Source organism: Pteronotus mesoamericanus, unplaced genomic scaffold, assembly GCF_021234165.1.
Source record: "Pteronotus mesoamericanus isolate MK-2021 breed Mesoamerican mustached bat unplaced genomic scaffold, CSHL_Meso_final contig_40, whole genome shotgun sequence".
Lineage (NCBI taxonomy): Eukaryota > Metazoa > Chordata > Mammalia > Chiroptera > Mormoopidae > Pteronotus > Pteronotus mesoamericanus.
The window spans coordinates 10,810,722-10,828,594 of NW_026555150.1; the positions used below are offsets into that span (position 1 = coordinate 10,810,722).

A 17,873-nucleotide genomic window follows, 5' to 3' on the forward strand; every position below is an offset into this window, starting at 1 on the left:
TGCCTAAAGAAACAGCATGCAGTTGACAAATCAGAACTTTACGATTTGCATGCCTTAGAAGAAATCTTAGCTCGCAGCACCAAACAAACAAACAAACAAAAAAAATGCTTGCCCACTCTTACAGAGCATGAGAAGTCACCGCTCTGCTTTCTCTTTCCTCCAACTACCCTTGTTCCTAAGAATTCAACATTCAAAATGAATATTTGCTAATTTCCCCTAAAGAATTGCATTTAAAGGGCTGGAAGCAAAGGAAGTATAAAATTAAATTCTATTGATCATGACATCTCTTAACAAAAAGGCAAGAAGCTAATTATTTTAAGTCAACTTTTCATCGCTAGTCCAATTCCCCAGGTGCAGCTTTCACACCTAAAATCAGTGGATCACAGAACTTCTGTGCATGTATTTAACACTGAAGAACAATCGATGTATACCTAAAAATAGTTCAGTTAAAGTCAAGGTGAAAAGCTAAGAGCTATGTGCAGGACTCTCCATTGGTGACCTTAATCACTTTACCTATAAGTGCTTCAGTTTTATGCATTTGCTAAACTGAAGCCCATTTTTTCTAAACCAATTTTAAAATTTATGATGAGTATGAACAAAAAGGAGATAGAAAGGAACCATAACATAACTGAATGAGTACCTGATCTGGCTATTAGGAAAGTTGGGTTCAGGTTCCAGTTCTATAACTTTCTAGCTGTGTTACCCTGACAAGTCACTTAACTTCTCTGAGCCTAAGTTCCTTATTTCTAAATTGGACATAGTAGGACCTATTCCTATGGCTTGACAAGATTGCTAAAAAGGGCTAATGAGATCAAAGAAATGAAAACATTTCTGTAAATTGTAGAGAGCTGTAAAATTATATGGGATTATTAATAGTATACCCTGAAACAAATCTTGCCTAAGTGACTGAATTGAGCCATCTCTATAACAAGGAAAATAAAAAAATATATATAATTTCATAAAACATTCTCCAATTTTTCCAGTTTTAAAATGAGAAGAAAGTGCTGTTTATTCTTAAAATTCCACAGAGGAGAAGTTTTTCTGAAAAAAATTAAAAATCTGATACATAATACATTCAAAGTTTATTAAAGAGGCTGAAGTCCTTTAATTCATTGGTCCCTAACCTTTTTGATAACCAGGACCGGTTTTTCCACAAAACGGGGTGGTGGGGGGAGGAGAGGACAGGAGGTGGAGGCCAGCTTCACTTGCTTCAGCTCACCTCCTCCTGTGGACCAGGTGAGAGGGTGAGTGGAGGGGGAGGGAGGGACGGAGACAGGAGGCGGAGCTCGGCTTCCCTTCTGGCCAGTTCCTAATAGGCCACTGACCAGTATAGTCTCTGGCCCGAGGGTTGGGGACCCCTGCTTCAATTCCTTCTTTTCTTTCTGAACAGTCCATTTTTTTAATATGGCCTAGTATTATGTCCCATCTAAAATGCAATCTACTTTACAATGTGTATCTCCTTTCGTTAAATATTTCTATTAACCTAGTAAGTCCTCATTGCCCAGTGTGAGTGGAAGAATTCAGATTGATTAACTAAATCTAAATCCACAAGGTAAAAATCCAAAGTCATGCTTTATGAGTCTCTAAGCTGCCTTGATACTATATATATAGTGACCAGCTGGCTTAAGCTGGGACACAATTTTAGCACATGAAGTCCTGGGGTGGCCACACCTGGGGCACTAAATGATCCAGGCAATGTTCGGGGACCTTTGGTTCAGCCAAATCCCACATGTCCTGATTTCCATCTGTATGGTGGTTACCCAAGTGTGTGTCTGTCCACATGGGCCAAATCTAAAGCAGCCAAAAGAAAGGTGTGAGTTATAGCAGAAATATCAGATGTCAGCTCCCCTTGGCCCCCTCCAGTGCCATCTGTGCCTTCAAACCAATGCCCAGCCCACTTCCTGTGAGAAAGAAAACTTTTTCTAATTGCCTCTTTGACTTCCACTGCGAGTACTAAAAATGCCAGTAAAATCTATATCCAAAGTCTATATCCAAAATCTATATTAAATCAATGGGGGAAAATGAATATTACAAGTGACAAAGAGTTAGGTAATTGGTAGCTAAGAGCAAGTGATCCATTAAAATAGGAAAGGGGAGGAGAGGATGGGGAGGGGAGGGGAGAAGAGAAATGGGGAGGAGAGAAGCGAAATGAGGGGAAGAGAGGGGAAGGAAGGAGGAAAAAAAAAACAATCTAAAGTGAGAATTCTTTTTTCCTAAGCAGAAACAAATGTTCTTGCTAAAATCATCCAAACCTCATCTCTTAGAAAGTACTTGTCTTTTGACTGACTGGGAATGGCCCTTTTACCACCACAGCTGCAATCCTACCCTTCCAACTGCTTAGGTAAACAATCAAGAGCTTGAAAAATCACTGACAGCTCTAGCACCAGAGCTTCCTTTCCTTTGGCATGTGGAAAGCCAGGCAGGTGGGATACAGTTCTCCAGGGGCTTTATCACCTCAACCCTCTGCCACAGCCTTACCTATGATATGGCTGGTCACCAATAAAACTGTCAGCCCAATTTCAGGCTCAGCAAAGGAGGCTTGCCTGATTTTTAAAACCACATTGGATAGAAAGGAACAAAGGCTGTATTTCAGAATCAGGCTGTTCCATCTTTGGGCATTGCAACTGAAATCATTCACACACTTAAGCTTAAAATTCCTATTCCCCAAGTTCCTCAGAAGGACCATTCAAAGTAAAGGGGAAGAAAAGGGAAGGCGATTTTGTTACCTTCTTTTCGCACAGTCAAAAGATGAGAATCATATCAAGAATATGACTGACAGCATGTCATAAAAGGCGATGAAGTGGCAGGTGATCAACCCAGATTATCAAGAACAGAAATGAAAGCATCAGAGAACCCTGAGAAAAACAAACACACAAACATATGTATATGAAAAAATCATTGCAATGTTTCCATTATCCTGATTTCAAACTCCAGAATGTAAGCACTAATGGTTCCCTAACCACCTGAGCTCCTTTTCAGCACCCCTCACTAAGCCTGACTGATCTTTTCAAATGAATTCCTATTGTTAACCAACTTGGATACTGAGTAAGTTTGCCAAAAACAAAAATCCCAGTGGAAGATTTCAAAGAACCAAAACCTGAACCAAACTGTGAATCTAAACAGGGAGAAACAACACTAATTTGCTAAACCTCAAACAAAATAGAAATGTTAACAGTTTGAAAGCAACACTAGTGAATCAATTTGAACTAGAAAAAGACTTCATATTTTCTAAATCAATCAAACTTGTACCAAGCCCTGCAACTCCAATCAGTTCAAACTCCTGCAAAGTACACACATCAAGACTTGGTTCCACCTGCCCTAGAGCCCACAAAGGAGCCACCAAATGAAGACTGGATAAGGAGTTAGGAGAAATGGATTCTCCTGATTTTTTTCACTGTTTGACCTTGGACAAGTAACTTATACTCTTTTAGCCTCATTTTGCTTGCCTTGAAATGGCTGGGATTACCAATATCCCAGATCTAACTAACAGTCTATGCCAACTGTGAAATTTATCTAGTGACAAAATAGATGATGTCACAGTTTGGCCCTCATCTTCAGGAAGCAGGGAGTTGCACCACCCCAACTCTCTTAAGGATTCATGTTTCTAGTTTATTTTGTAATATTGTATAAAGGACCCATGGACAAAGCCAAGGGGGGGTAGGATTGAGGGTGGGAGGTCAGTGGGGCAGGTGAAAGTGGTAGCAGGAAAGTGGCGACGACTGTGTTTGAACAACAATAAAAAAAAGGAAAAAATGAAATAAACTTCACATACGAATCGGGAAACTGTCCTTGCTTATCCCTGGGAAGAGTCAGCTTAATATACTTTTTCAGAACGTTTCTCCTCAAAAAAAAAAAAAAAGTTTCAGGAACTGTGTTTTCTTCAAATGGAAGCTACAGGTGAGAGCTCTCTTCCCAAAAAGGAAAAAGACAAGAAAATGATGTGGATTATGCTGAGCACCTATTGCATGTAAGATACGGCATGATACTTTATATTATTTTTTCATTAGTTTTCACAACACAGGTATATGGTAGGTATTATTATCCTCACTTTATAGTTGAAGAAACTGAGACCTACTTATGTAACATGACTTGCTTAAAACCATTCAACTGGTAAGTGATGAAACAGGGAGTGAACTCAAGCAATCTGAAACCATTACTATACCAACATTCTAATGATTAAAGTCTGAATGACTAAATTCTTTCCTAACTCAGTCATTTCATTGGACTTGCTTAGTGAATATATCAGTGAAAGTTAACCTCCTTACATTTATACTTGGTTGACTTTTTTTTTTAAATTTATACTGACAATGTGGTTAAGAACACTGGGCTCTGCAGTCAAAGTGGAGCTTCTTTTTTGTTTCTTTTTTTCTCTAGTTATTTATGTCTTAATTGTATTTTTTATCACCATTTATCCCCTTTATACCCTCTTCCACCTCCACCCACCCCCACTCCCCCCATTATCACCATGCTGCTGTCCATATCCATGAGTTTTTTTTTTCTTTTTTGCTTGATCTAGAGATTGAGCCTGAGTTTCTTGCATGCTGGCTTACAAACAAGATACTTAAGCATGCTGTCTCAAGTTTTCTTATCTGGCAAATGGGGAAAAAAGTAGTACCTACCACACTGGGTTATTGGAAAGTGTTAATGATGTGATAGCAGCTAGTGCAATGCTTGGCACAAAATAATTATTCAATAAATGTTCATTAGAGTTATCCTTATATTCATAAGCAACAGAGAAAGAAATAAAATGTCATAAAGAAAAAGAAAACTAGGATTCATTGAAGTGCTTCTTTGTCCATAGGACAGATTTAATTCAAAAGAGGTTTCAGTACCAGACACCCCCTTAAACTAAACCCTACCTTGTAGTATATTAGCATATTCATGAAGTACATGAATACACTAATTGGTAGTTCCTAAGTAGTAGCAAGGGTTTTGTCCTGCATGCACTCTGCTGAGCAGCAATTGTTCCTAGTTTCCTGGAACCTATCCTTCTAAAGAGAGGATTGGAAGGTAGCAGCTAGAAGTACTGCTGGAAGTACCAGGTGGGCTAAGGCCCCCTTGTTTCCCCAATTCTACAGACTTCTCTTTTTTCCATCCCCTTGTGGCCCTCTTCTCGTATACTCCCCTATTTCCTCAGGTTAGTCTAGTTTTATTGTGATTCTTCCCCTGGTTCTAGCTCTGTTTCTGCTCATCAACATTAAGTGGTATTTATGGAATGTATGTCTGGCACTGCATTAGGTAAAGTGGAGGGGCATTCAAAAGTTAATCATAGAGAAATGTGTTCCATGGCTAAACAGATCTAAGATACACAGGTACACCGGTGTTTTGGCAACACAGTAAATGTAGGTATAATTGGATGATTTGGTTGATTTCAGAGCACAAAATAGTTTGTTCATCTAATTAATAATATGCATACTAATGAATTTAGAAGTGTACAGCTATCTGCTTAATTTGAAATGCATAATAGATGAATAGATAGATGGATCAGTGATAAAGCAAATAAAAAAGTATTAATTATAGAATCTAAGTGGTAGGTATATGGGTGTTGACTGTACAATTCTTTCAACTTTTCCTTATATTTAAAATTTTTCATCATAAAAAGTTGAAGGAGAAATGAGAGAGGAAAGGCATACAACTTTTTCAACCTCAAATATTTCAGAACAAAGTAATCATTTCCATAGAGAATAATGTTATATAGGCATAAATGTTAAAAATGGGTAAGTCTGAGTGAATGGTATATGAGTGTCCTTATATGATCCTTGCAATTTTTCTATATTTAAAATTATTTAAAAATAAACAGTTAAAAGATAGCTTGTTGAACACTGACCCTTTTCATCTAGTGTTGTCATTTCCTGTAGCGTGAGTATTAGGTCAAACAGTAGTAGAGAAATTGGAAGATGGAAGGAACAATAATCACCTCACAGGTATACCTTAGGTGCCTACCATATGCAAGACACTATGCCAAGCACTGTGGGGGATTCAAAGAGGTAAATAAAACATAGTCCCTGGCCCAAGAGGGCTTACAGAGTAGGTGAGGGAATGCCAGAACAGTATCTTAAAGAATAACTGGCTAGAGCAGGTAAAGTTCTGTAGGACAGAAGTACAAAAACTGGAGTAGGTTGGAGTCAAATTAAAGAAAGCACTGAATGCCAGCCTTCATCCTATGGATAATAGGAAGCCATTTGTGGTATCTGAGTTAGATTTAAAAAAAAAAAAAAAACATGTTCTAAAACTGGCTAGATAGTACAGTTTGTTGCTGTCCAGGTACCTTCAATATGCATTTGTTTCATGCTCATACACTTCTGCCTCATATCTTTACTTCTCATATCTGGATATGACCTTTAGGGATTTCCAACATTTTTGATTCTGTGTATTTTTTTAAACAGCCACTTCCTGCCATTTCTTTTGCCTCCATCCTCCTCCCCCTACCCTCCACCAACCCCAGCCCCCAAGGGGAGTTCACCAGCACTTGCGTCAGCCTTGCTGACTCAGTAAGCAGTAAGTAACCATCATATAGTTTTTAAAACTAAGCTGCAATGCCTTGAAACTCTGATTTCCTTCATGATAATCAAGCCCCACTTTCTACTGGGATCACTGATTTGAGCTGGAAAGAATGAATATTCAGCAAAGTAACATGTGAAGAAGTGCAGGAAGGTTATTTCCAATGTGTAGAAGGAAAGAATTGTTCAAAGTGATCTTTGTATACTGAAAGCAAACCAAGCAGAGATGGCATTGATGAATAACGTAAGATCTCTCAAAGGCTGCCAAATTAAAAGGTGGATTTTTTCTGTCTCTAGTTTTCTCTCCATAAAGCCCATCTTCCAATACAATCCTGTGTTGGCTCACTGCTGCCTACAGGATTAAGGCCAAGCTCCTTAACAAGCAGACTTCTTTGAGCAACTGGCCACAGGATACCTTTCCAGATTCTTATTCTGTCCCCTCTCCCACATTCCCAGTGGTTCACACACAGTATCTTGCTTTTTCTAAACTACCCACTTTTACTTGTGACTGCCTCACCTGTGTTGGTGGTCCCTCTGCCTGGAATCATTGCCCACCACTTCTTTGTCCACCTAGATTCTAGACAATGGCCACTCACACTTTTGTGATTCAGCATAGTTGGATCCCATGCTGTAAGTTGCCCATTCCTAGTGGTAATTACCTCCATCACGTTCCCTTACACGTATCTTTTTCTCTGAGCACCTTTCCCATTGTATGTAATTATTGGTTTGGGTGTCTATCTCCCCTACTTGACTGTAAGCTCCTTAAGGGCAGACAGGGACTACTTCTAATTCATCACTGTATTCTCAGCACTTAGCATAGGGTCTGGTCCTGTGTAGGTGCTCATATGATTATTGAATAAATGAGCTTGAATATCAAGTGCTCCTTGAATTCCAACTCAGCCTCTCTTCAAAGGTGAAAATTACAATATTATGTGACCAAAGTAATCCTAGTGAAGTGTGCTTGAGGACTTGACTGAAGAAGAAATGGGAGAAGGACATATTATGGGACATTACTGTGGCATAGTTTTGACCCCAGGAAGCTCTTACCGGCAGTTCTTCCTGGTTTAAAAGAAGAGCAGCTGGGGCAGATTAGAAGGGCCCTTACTAGGGATTTCTCCATCATTATCTTTCACAGTTCGCCACTGAGGCAATGTTGTTTATATAACATTCAGAATAGTTCAAACAATATTCTGAATTACAGCCAAACTTTCATTTGTGCTATGCCTACAGAGAGATGCATTTGGACCAGCCTCGTTAATGGGTAGTCACTGAAAGTTCCCCAGTTCCTATTCTCACCTATCATTACCATGCCAAGGAAGAACATTTTGTGGGTGAGGGACCACTGAAAAACTGAGAGCCAAAAAGGGTGGCAGGGTGGAGCTAATAAAAACAATCTTTTTTTCCCTCCTAGATTACCAATGGATTTCACCACACCTCCAATCCTACATTGTTTTAAACTATGTGTCAGTAAAGGCAAAAAAAGGAAAATGAAGACTTTAGCAAAACTTTACACTTTGTAGGTAAGAAAAAGAGGAAGAAACACTGAAGCCTGGAATATAAATCTTTAGACATATGATCAGTTGCCACTTCTGGCAAGTAAACATTTTGGCTGTGTTAACAAATAGCAAAAGCAATTAGCTTTATCTGTAGACTAAAGTGAGGTATATGCCGAATTAAAAAAAAAAAAAAAACTGAGTCTGTTTTGATCTTCAAAAATGTCAAACTGGTAAACACTTCACTTTTTGTACATATAAATCTAAGAGCCAAGTCTAGCTTGAGGAAGATTTAAGAGACATAAAATTTGTCTGAGGTGTCTGCCAAATCTCTGCAGCAGAGACAGAAACCCTGGAAAAACTGACATAGTCATAACTCTCACAGTGTCGCCAGTGGGCTTGTAGAGGGCTGGACACACTGAAAGTCGTTGTTCCATCTCTCAAACTGTTTGTAAACAGAGAGGTAGATCGTTTGTTTATCTGCTATCTGGTAGCTCATTTTTTCCTATATATCCCACAGAGAAAAGGGACAGGAAAAAGAAAAGAATAAATTCCTACTGGCACATATCCCAATTTTCACCTGAGTAAATTTTCATTTATAGACTGGGTCTGCTTGTTGAAAGTATTCTCTTTGCTTTTCATTTCTCTATTTTTCAGTCATTTTTGTGTATGCTACATTCATATTCTCTTTCTCTCTCTCTCTCTCTCTTTCTCTCTCCCCCCCACCCCGGCATTAAAGGGGATATTTATAAGTATCTAGTATAGTGCTTAACACAGTGCTTTGCACATGGTAAGTCCACAATAATTTATCAAATGAATTAAAACTCTATCTGTAATTTTGATGTGCAATCTATTTGACCATGGAGGAGGACAAATATAAATTATTCTTCCTGGAATATTTAAAAGTGACCATTCCTTACAAGGTAATATAATTTTATTCAGATAATTCATGCTTAGGACTTCTTTCCTTTAAAGAGCATGCATTTTTTTCATTTTGCACAATGGGTATTATTTATAAGGAAAATGTAGGAAAGACAACACTACAAGATCCTGAATAACAATATAAAAAATGATACATTCTTGTAGAGAAAAATCAGATATCCCAAATTCACCCGATTTATGGCATTATGGTAATCCACTACATATGTCTAAGATCACTTAACAATGCAAGAATATAGTGCACTCATGGGCTGCATTCTGTAAATAGGATTAACAGTTGAATTCGACCTAGGCCTTCCCGGGAGACAGACTTCTGGAAAATACATCTACATGACATTTAAAAGAATAAATTAACCAATCACATTGGCTCCCATGAGACACATTGTTTTTTGTACATTCAATTCGATCTTAGATTTCTGTAGCTCTCTGTTGACATTCCCGTCCCAAAAGACACATAATTTCAAAATAGAAACAAAAACAGAGCAATTGGAACTATTCTGTCTCTCCAGCATTAAGTGTTATTACACAAAGGAAATATTTCTGTACATTAGCACAATGTGAACGGTGACATGGTGTGATCATGTCAGTCTGAACTGTGCTTGTTACTCTGTGGTCACATATAACTTGCCCAAAAGAAAAGAACAAAGTCTCTTTCCCCCCACACTGACAAAGACTGGCAGGGGCTGCAGGCAAACGAGAAGAGCAGTGCTATGGCAGATGGTTTGGATTTTTTTCTCTACAAAAAACCCAAAAAACCCTTCTTTATTACTTTTTTCCTTCCCACTTTTATTTAATTAATTTTCCTCATCTGTAAAATAAAGATAACTTTTATGTATTTAATATTTTTACTCTGAGGATGAAATAAAATACTAGTAGGTTGACTGGCACATAATAGTTAACCCATACAATCCACATCCACATTTGGCTAGCACTAACTAAAAACCTATTGTGTGTTACGCAGTAGCCTAAGACTCCAAGAAAAAGTAAATTGTAGAAGGAAGAGGTGGTATTGAAGACAAAAGCAGAGGACTGATTATCAAAGGTTTTATAAGCCAGTTTAAGAAGTTTGGATTTTATCTTGAGGACAATGGGCAGCCTTTGAACTACTTTATACAGAGCCAGATAGCTTCAGATTTGCAATTTAGAAAAATTACACTGTCAGCATTGGCAGAAAATGCATTGCAAGGGTGGCAGGCTAGAGTCTGTAAGTTGTGTGTGTGTGTGTGTGTGTGTGTGTGTGTGTGTGTGTGTGTGTGTGTGTGTGTGTGTCGGTGAGGATGGGGGTTAGTGTGCCCCAAACTAAGGCAATGGCAATAACGGTGGACATGGGGAACACGTTTTTAAAATAACTTAAAATTAACCAATGTATGATTATAGAAGATTAGAAAACAAAAACATGCAAAAGGTTAAAAATAGAACACATGTCATCTTAAGATTTATAGCAAACTTCTATTGATTTTTTTGTGTATTTCACACTACAGGATTTTTCCTATTTATACATGCACAGATGTGTACATGTGTGATATGTCTGTGTATTTGAACTGGGATCTGACAACTTTATAAGCTGAATTTTCTCTTAATATAGTATATACAACTTTCCACATCATTAAATATTTTTGGTACCATCAATTTTCATGGTTACTTAGTAATTCATTTTATAAATGCATTGTAATTGATTTAATTCAAACGTCTACTATTGCGCATCCAAAATGGTTTTTTTTTTAATGTTTCTGGTATTATAAACAATTTTTGTGTTTTTGCTATTTTAAAAATATCCCAAGAGCTAAATTTTTGGAAAAATTATGTCTATTCCCTCAATATTGAACCCAAAAGTGGTAGGTTGAAAGCTATGTTAAATTTTAATTTTTTGACACATATTGACAAATTGCTCTCTAGAACAGCTGTATCAAATTACAGTCTCACTAGCAGTGTCTATGAGTAGGAGGAGATGGTTTGAGACTGATTTCAAGGATGGAGTCACTTGGACTTAGTGGGTAAAGAGGAGGGATAGATCTTTGGCAGAGAATTAGAGCAGGTGCAATGTGAACTCTGTCTAGAGGAGAACAATGGGCAGGCTTAAGGAATAGGTGATTGGGTGGATAAGTGATGAGAAAGAAAAAGGTAAGTAACTGCAGAAGAATGGGGGGAAATGAAGGAAAAAAAAACCTCTAGTGGAGTTATACATTCAGGTCACTTTGACTGCTTTATTCAGCAAAAGTAGCAAATGTAGTAAACAGCTATTCTTTTTGTAGCAGTTGGCACTACAAAGTCCACAGTTATATTCATGTGAATATGTTGGACCATTCTTTTCATCCAATAATAATTTATTAGGTGTCTACTGTGTGCCAAGTGTTGTTCTGGATGCTATAGGTAAGGATATGGGTGAGAGCTGATTCCTGCTCTTAAGGAGTTCACAGTCTAGGGGGGACACAAGCATCCACAGACTGATATACTACAGTTTGGTACAGGGTAAGACAGAGGTAAGTGCAGGGTCCTTTTGAAGCCAGAAGCCTCACTTTGCTTCATGTGTGCACACATATGTGTGGAGTGGGGGGTAGTGCTGGTTGCAGGAAAAGCTTCAGTGAGTACTGAAGGAGGAGTAGTTCCTCAGATAGCTAAGGGAATACTCATATTCATCATACATATTCATACTCATATTCCTTATCAGCACCTTGAGTATTTTTACTACTGCTCTCAAGGACACTCAATAAGACAGTGAAGATGCTTGCATACTATCCAAACTCATTTATGACAACAGCTTCCACTGTTACCTTAATTAATACGTACATGTACACAGCCTGTTTGGGCAATAATATGTTCATCTTACAATATAAAGGACAAAATACAAATAGCATTTAAACTTTTAAAATCATTTCAATGACACCAATAGAATAATAATGTTCATATCTACCAACTACTACTAATTCTACCTCCTAAATGGCTCTAAAATCTGTTCCCTCCTCTATGTTGCTCCCTCAGCTCCTCATCATCTCTCTGTGGAACAGAGCTCCAAGCTACTAACTGGTCATGTGCCCCTCCAGTGTATCCTAAAGTGAAAACCTGATCACGGTGCTCTTCTTCTAAAACACTTTAATATTTTTTTAATTGCCTATGGCAGTATTTCCTAAATTTTTATCATTTAAGTATTACTCGGTGATTTTCCCACATTCATATAGCACATGTAGTTAATGTGTCTTTAAATCAACTTAAAATTGACTGGATTTTATTTCTCCTAGCCATAACCTTAGATTTGATGATATAATGCAGTTTTACCTTTTATAAGACACATTAGACTATATAATTAGTAAAATGAAAAAACACTTTTGGGAGTATAACATAACCATTGATGGCAGATACTCTACATTTTGAGAACCATTGGCCTGTAGGAACACTCAGCCTTGCATTCAAGGTTGTTCATAAATCAACCCATCTTTCCAGACTCTTCTACCATTTTGCCTTCCTTTTCCAAAACTATCTGAACCCTAGCCATGCTAAATTCCTCAATATTGAATGGCTATACATTGCTCTTATATGACCACGTCTCTCAAAGATGGATCCCTCTATCTGAAATGCCTCTCCTCTACCTGCCTGGCAAATACACTATCCTTCAAGACCCATCATGTCACCTCCTCACAGAAGCCTTCTCCCTGACTCTCTTTATAGTCACTCCTTCCATTATCCTTCCATAGCACTTTGTACCTGTTTCTGTTATACTGCACACTGCATTATCTCAAAATTATGGGCCTGTATCTCTGTCCCCAACTAAAACCACGGAGAGCTCACACCAATACTTCATTTGGGCAAAGGTCATGAAAGAGACCTAGTAACCCAGGTCACTTAAAAGCTAAAATAAAATAAAACCCAAAGTAATGTCCAGGTCCAAATAGCTTAAAGGTATGACATGTTTTATAAAGACAATCATCTAATTCAGAAATAGCCTTACTGACTATAGTTTTGGCAAACACAATTTAGCTACAGCTGCAATAGCAGTTAAGCTAATTTGGTTTTGGCAGCTATTTTACAGCAGGCATATACTGACATAGAAACTAAGACTGAATCATTTTGGTCTTCTGCCAAGATGATCAGCTATACCTTACAAAAATCTCTTCTTACCATAAATTGGAAAGTCGAGGACAAATGTTAACAATAGGAACAGCAAATCATGGTAGACAGAGCTCTGTAATCAGAAGTCTGTACACCCAAATCCCAACTCCATTCATTACAATCTATATGATTTTAGGTAGGTTGTTTAACTTCTTTGTATTTTAGTTTCCTCTTCTAGAAAAATGGAAAGAATAGTATCTATTTCATAAGACTGTTAAGATAATGCAACAAAATGCTTATGATAGTGCCTGGAACATTATATGGGCTCAATAAATAACAGTCATTATTGTCACACATTGAAATTACTACAATTCAGATAATGTGATGCACAGGATAGCAAATGCATTTCTTCAGAAAACAAATTTGTTACCAGGCTTTAAAACTGACAACTATATAGAGTGTAGCTAGAACAAGCCACAGAAAAAACAATATATATGACAAAGTTCTTTTGGTGTTTAAACTCACACTTGGAACATGCCACCACACTTCTTTGGATTCTCCGAGAATTAATCTCAAATCAGGTTCCCCTAGGATGAAAAAAACAAAAATCACCGTATTTTAATTTTTTCTCTTTAATTTTATTTGATACAGAATAATATCCAAATCACGTGGGTGCTTCAAAGTACCCTGTTACTATGACACCAAGCTTTTTAACACCATTTCTTTCCTAATTTATTGGAGTGACACTGGTTCACAATACCATCAGGAAGAGACTGCTTTGGGTGATGGGTGCACGATGCAGTGTGCAAATGATGTTTTGTTGAGTTGCACGCTTAAAACCTGCTGACACCTTTTATTCCATTCAGGCAAACCCACGTGTCACTCAAGTGCTTCCTCTTCTATCTACCTCTTCTCAAATTCCAATCCCAGTATCAGGAATCATTTTCTCCTTCTGCTTTGCCCATTTCAAATATCTTCTGAAGCCTAAGTTAAAATTCACCTTCTTTAGAAGGCCTACCAGGATTGATCTGAAGTCAGATTAGAGTTTCAAGCCTTCAGTACTTCCAGGGTTTGGCTTGATGTTCCACAGGTCAGTCACCCTACCCCATCAGTATCTTCTTCTACTAACCCCTCAGCAATTTTGCATGCATTTATAAATATAAAATCATTAATAGAGTGTTTTGCACGGCTTACTTTATTTCACAGTTGCTGTGCCACATAAAAATTTATCCATATTAGTGCTATCTGTCCTTGCTGGAAACCCCTAGTGTGTTGTGTTTTAAAAATAGGTCTAGCTTGCCCCTTACTCTCATCAGAACACTGAACTGAGTCTTAAACACACATCTCAAAAGCAAGATTCCTTCTCTCTTCTATTCCCTATCCCTTCTGAAAATTGAAGGGACGCCTTTTTCACTCCAAATACCTGGTTAGGGAAAGGATGAGTGGCATGAGGGGCCAACAAAGTTTTCACACAGCAAAGGAAATCATCAACAAAAGAAAAAGACAACCCACAGAATGGAAGAACGTATTTGCCGATACATACGATAATGGGGCTAATATCCAACATTTATAAAAAACTTATAAAACTCAACACCAAAAAACCAAACAATCCAATGAAAAAAAAATGGGCAAAGGACCTGAATAGACGCATCTCCAAAGAGGACATAGAGATGGCCAATAGACCTAAGGAAAGATGTTCAACATCACTAATCATCAGACAGATGCAAACTAAAACCACAATGAGATATCTCACACCTTTCAGAATGACTATCATCAATAAATCAACAAACAACAGGTGCTGGTGAGGATATGGAGAAAAGGGAACCTTGTGCACTGTTGGTGGGAGTGCAGACTGATGCAGCCACTGTGGAAAGCAGTATGGAGATACCTCAAAAAATTAAAAAGGGCACTGCTTTATGACAGCCATTCCACTTCTGGGAAAAAGAAACCTGAAACACTAATTCAAAAGAATATATGCACCTCTATGCTCACTGCAGCGTTATTTACCATGGCCAAAATATGGAAGCTGCCCATGTGCCCAACAATAGACGAGTGGATGAAACAACTATGAGACGGTTACACAACGGTAGACTACTCAGCCATAAAAAAAGAAAATTTTACCCTTTGCAACAGCACGGATGGTTGCTAAGTCAAATCAGCCAGTCAGAGAAAAACAAATATAGTATGATTTCACTCATGGGCAGAATCTAATGAATAAACTAAACAAACAAGAGAAATAAAGACAGACTCATAGAGAGCAGGACGACAGCTATGGCGGGGGAGGGGGGGGCGCGGTTACAGGGTGGAGGGATCTAGTATAAAAGAAAAAGAACTCCTGGACACGGACAACTATGTGGTAATGATTGCCCCGACGGGGTGGTGTTGGAGAGGATATACGGGAGTAAATGGTGATGGAAAAAGATACAATAAAAAATCAGTAAGAAAAAAAAGAGATGGCGACGACGTTTCTCACCATCAAGGAGGCGGAAAGTGAAAATTTGACCAAAGTCACACCCTGGGCGTGGCAAGGAATTCCCCCGCCTCCAGAGGAAATGGGAAATGTCTGTGTCGGGAGGGGTGTGTGACCAAATCTAACAAGTAAATCACTCAACTCCTCCAAACACTGAGAGTCCAGGCGCCACCTAAGGAAGACCCTGGGCGAGAACCTTAACTTCAAACCTCTGAGGAAGCACAAGGCGGGAGCGGGGAAAGAAAAAGTGGAAGAAAAAGGTAAGCGGCAGGCTGGAGAAAAAAAGACAAAAAGAGCCCGCTCCCGCAGCTCGAGAAAACTCAAGCAGCGCTCAGAAGCCCACCCCTCTCGCAGTTCCTACGCCCCTTCCCCCGCAGAGGCGGGGCTGGGCGGAGTTAAGCGCTGAGGGTGGCAGTCCCGGAAGCACCATCCTCCCTAGGCTCCCTCGGTCCCACAGTCCCCAGTCACAGCTACTCAGGCTTTCTGCCTCTCTGACCTCCAGCTCCCCGGCTGCTGAAGCGCTACTCCTTATACAGCCGCAGAAAATAGGGCCAATGCGGCACCTCCTGGGCGAGAAGTGACCTCGCCGCGCCACGCGCCACGGAACTGTCTTCTGAACTCCCCGCCTTGCGCTAGCCGTCTTAGGCCCGGCACGCAGGCCCAAGGCTGGACTCTCGCCTACTGTGGCGTCTCCTATTGGTTATTGGTCACCAGGAAAAGGCGGAGGCACAAGTCCTTGTCCTCATGGGAACTGTAGTTTGAGGTCGCCCAAGGCTCTTCTACCTGTGGAGAATCCAATATAGGCATTGGTGGAGAGACTTAGGTAAAGACAGAGGATTGGGGGAGATGGAGTTGAGATTCTACTAGTTTCTACGTGTACTCACAATTTCTACCATCCCCACTCATTGGTTGTGATTGTGGCCAGAGTTCAGACAGAGAAGGGTATGCTGGGTGTTGTAGTTTTTATACTTTTATAGACGAGTGGATGAAACAACTATGAGACGTTTACACAATGGTACACTACTCAGCCATAAAAAAAGAAAATTTTACCCTTTTATCCACTGGCAAACAGAACCTTCCTTCTCGAGTTATGGGGTTGTGCTTGTGGAGGCAGATGAATGTTCTAGATTTATTTTACTATTGGTTAAGCTATTAGCATTTTGGGGGAAGCACTTCATATCGGTGATTTGAAATTCTCTTTAACTTTTGGTTGAGTGACTTTATGGCATTTATACTCTAATAAGGTTACGATTTTAACTGGTCCTTTAAAGCTGTCACTGTGTTCTGTATGGAACATCTGCATTAGAATCACTTCAAAGGGTCTGGAAAAAAGGTATATTTTGTTTCTAATTGGGAGTCATATTTTTCCTTTGAAATGGTGTCATACATAACAAGCATGGAAATGTGATTTAAGCCAGACTAAAAGAAGCCCACTTAACCCAAAATGAGGCCATATTGTTGCCATGAATAACAGTGACCATATATATTGCTGTAATGCAATAATTGAGAACAGACAATACAACTTCAATAATAAGAAATAACTACATTTCTTTAAGTAACTATTCTTTTTAGTAAAATTATGTTAGAAATATATAAAGAAATAAACGGGGCACCTAAACACTTTTTTAAAAATTTGAAGGTTGAGGAAAATGGTTGTTTATTAGGGCTAATTTCACTTCTAGCTTTTGACTTTTCTGTGTTAAAGATGAATCCTCACTGCTGAATGGATCATTACTGTGTTGCTACACTTCTACTGATAAGAACAACTGTTTGATTAACAAATGGGATGAATGAATGAAAAAGAAATTGCATTTTCCTAATGTAGTTGCCTAATATTTTTTTAAAAAGAAGTTAAGGAAGAAGAGGATTTAATGGATTCAATAGTTTATTCAACAAACCGCTTTGTGCAAGGCACTGGACTAGGCACTATTGCCACAGAATTGGAAAACAGTTCATGCCCTCAAGTACCTCACAATTTAAGTGGGGAGATAGAGTATGCAATGTGAAAAGTGCTCTAAAAAGATCTACATAGGCTTTTATAGGACCACAGAGAAAGAAAAACTCACTCCACCTGTTCAGGAATCCATGCTTGAATGGTGAGACTTGAAGAACCACTAAGATATTTATCAGATTTGGGGCAGGATTGATCAACCATATTTCATACAGAGAAATAAGGATGTGAGAGAGTGTAGGGGAAAAAAAGTTACATATTGCAGGAACTGGATCAGATATGAATAAGGATTATGCCAATGAGTTAAAAATGTAACCTAAAAGCAGTAAGAAACCATCAAAGGATTTTAAGCAAGGAAATAGTAGGATCACATGGAATTGTTGATACTTTGGATATGTAAAGTGAGGGAAAGGAAGGAGTCTATTGTGACTCCCAAATTCTGATTTGGAAGACTGAGTGTATGTTAGTACCATTCA

The 17,873-nt window shown here is 38.7% G+C and overlaps 1 protein-coding gene across 6 annotated transcripts in view; it reads right to left on the minus strand.

The window, feature by feature from the left end:
• ENOX2 (ecto-NOX disulfide-thiol exchanger 2) overlaps positions 1 to 16,128 on the minus strand; it is a 384,343-nt gene extending 368,215 nt beyond the window's left edge. For all 6 annotated transcript variants that reach the window (XM_054577016.1, XM_054577017.1, XM_054577018.1 and 3 more), the window contains exons 1-2: positions 15,943 to 16,128; positions 13,502 to 13,563 (exon numbers count right to left, since the gene is read on the minus strand). The gene's annotated coding sequence lies outside the window, so the exon portion shown is untranslated. The remainder of the gene's footprint in view (positions 1 to 13,501; positions 13,564 to 15,942) is intronic.
• Positions 16,129 to 17,873: the final 1,745 nt, after the last annotated feature.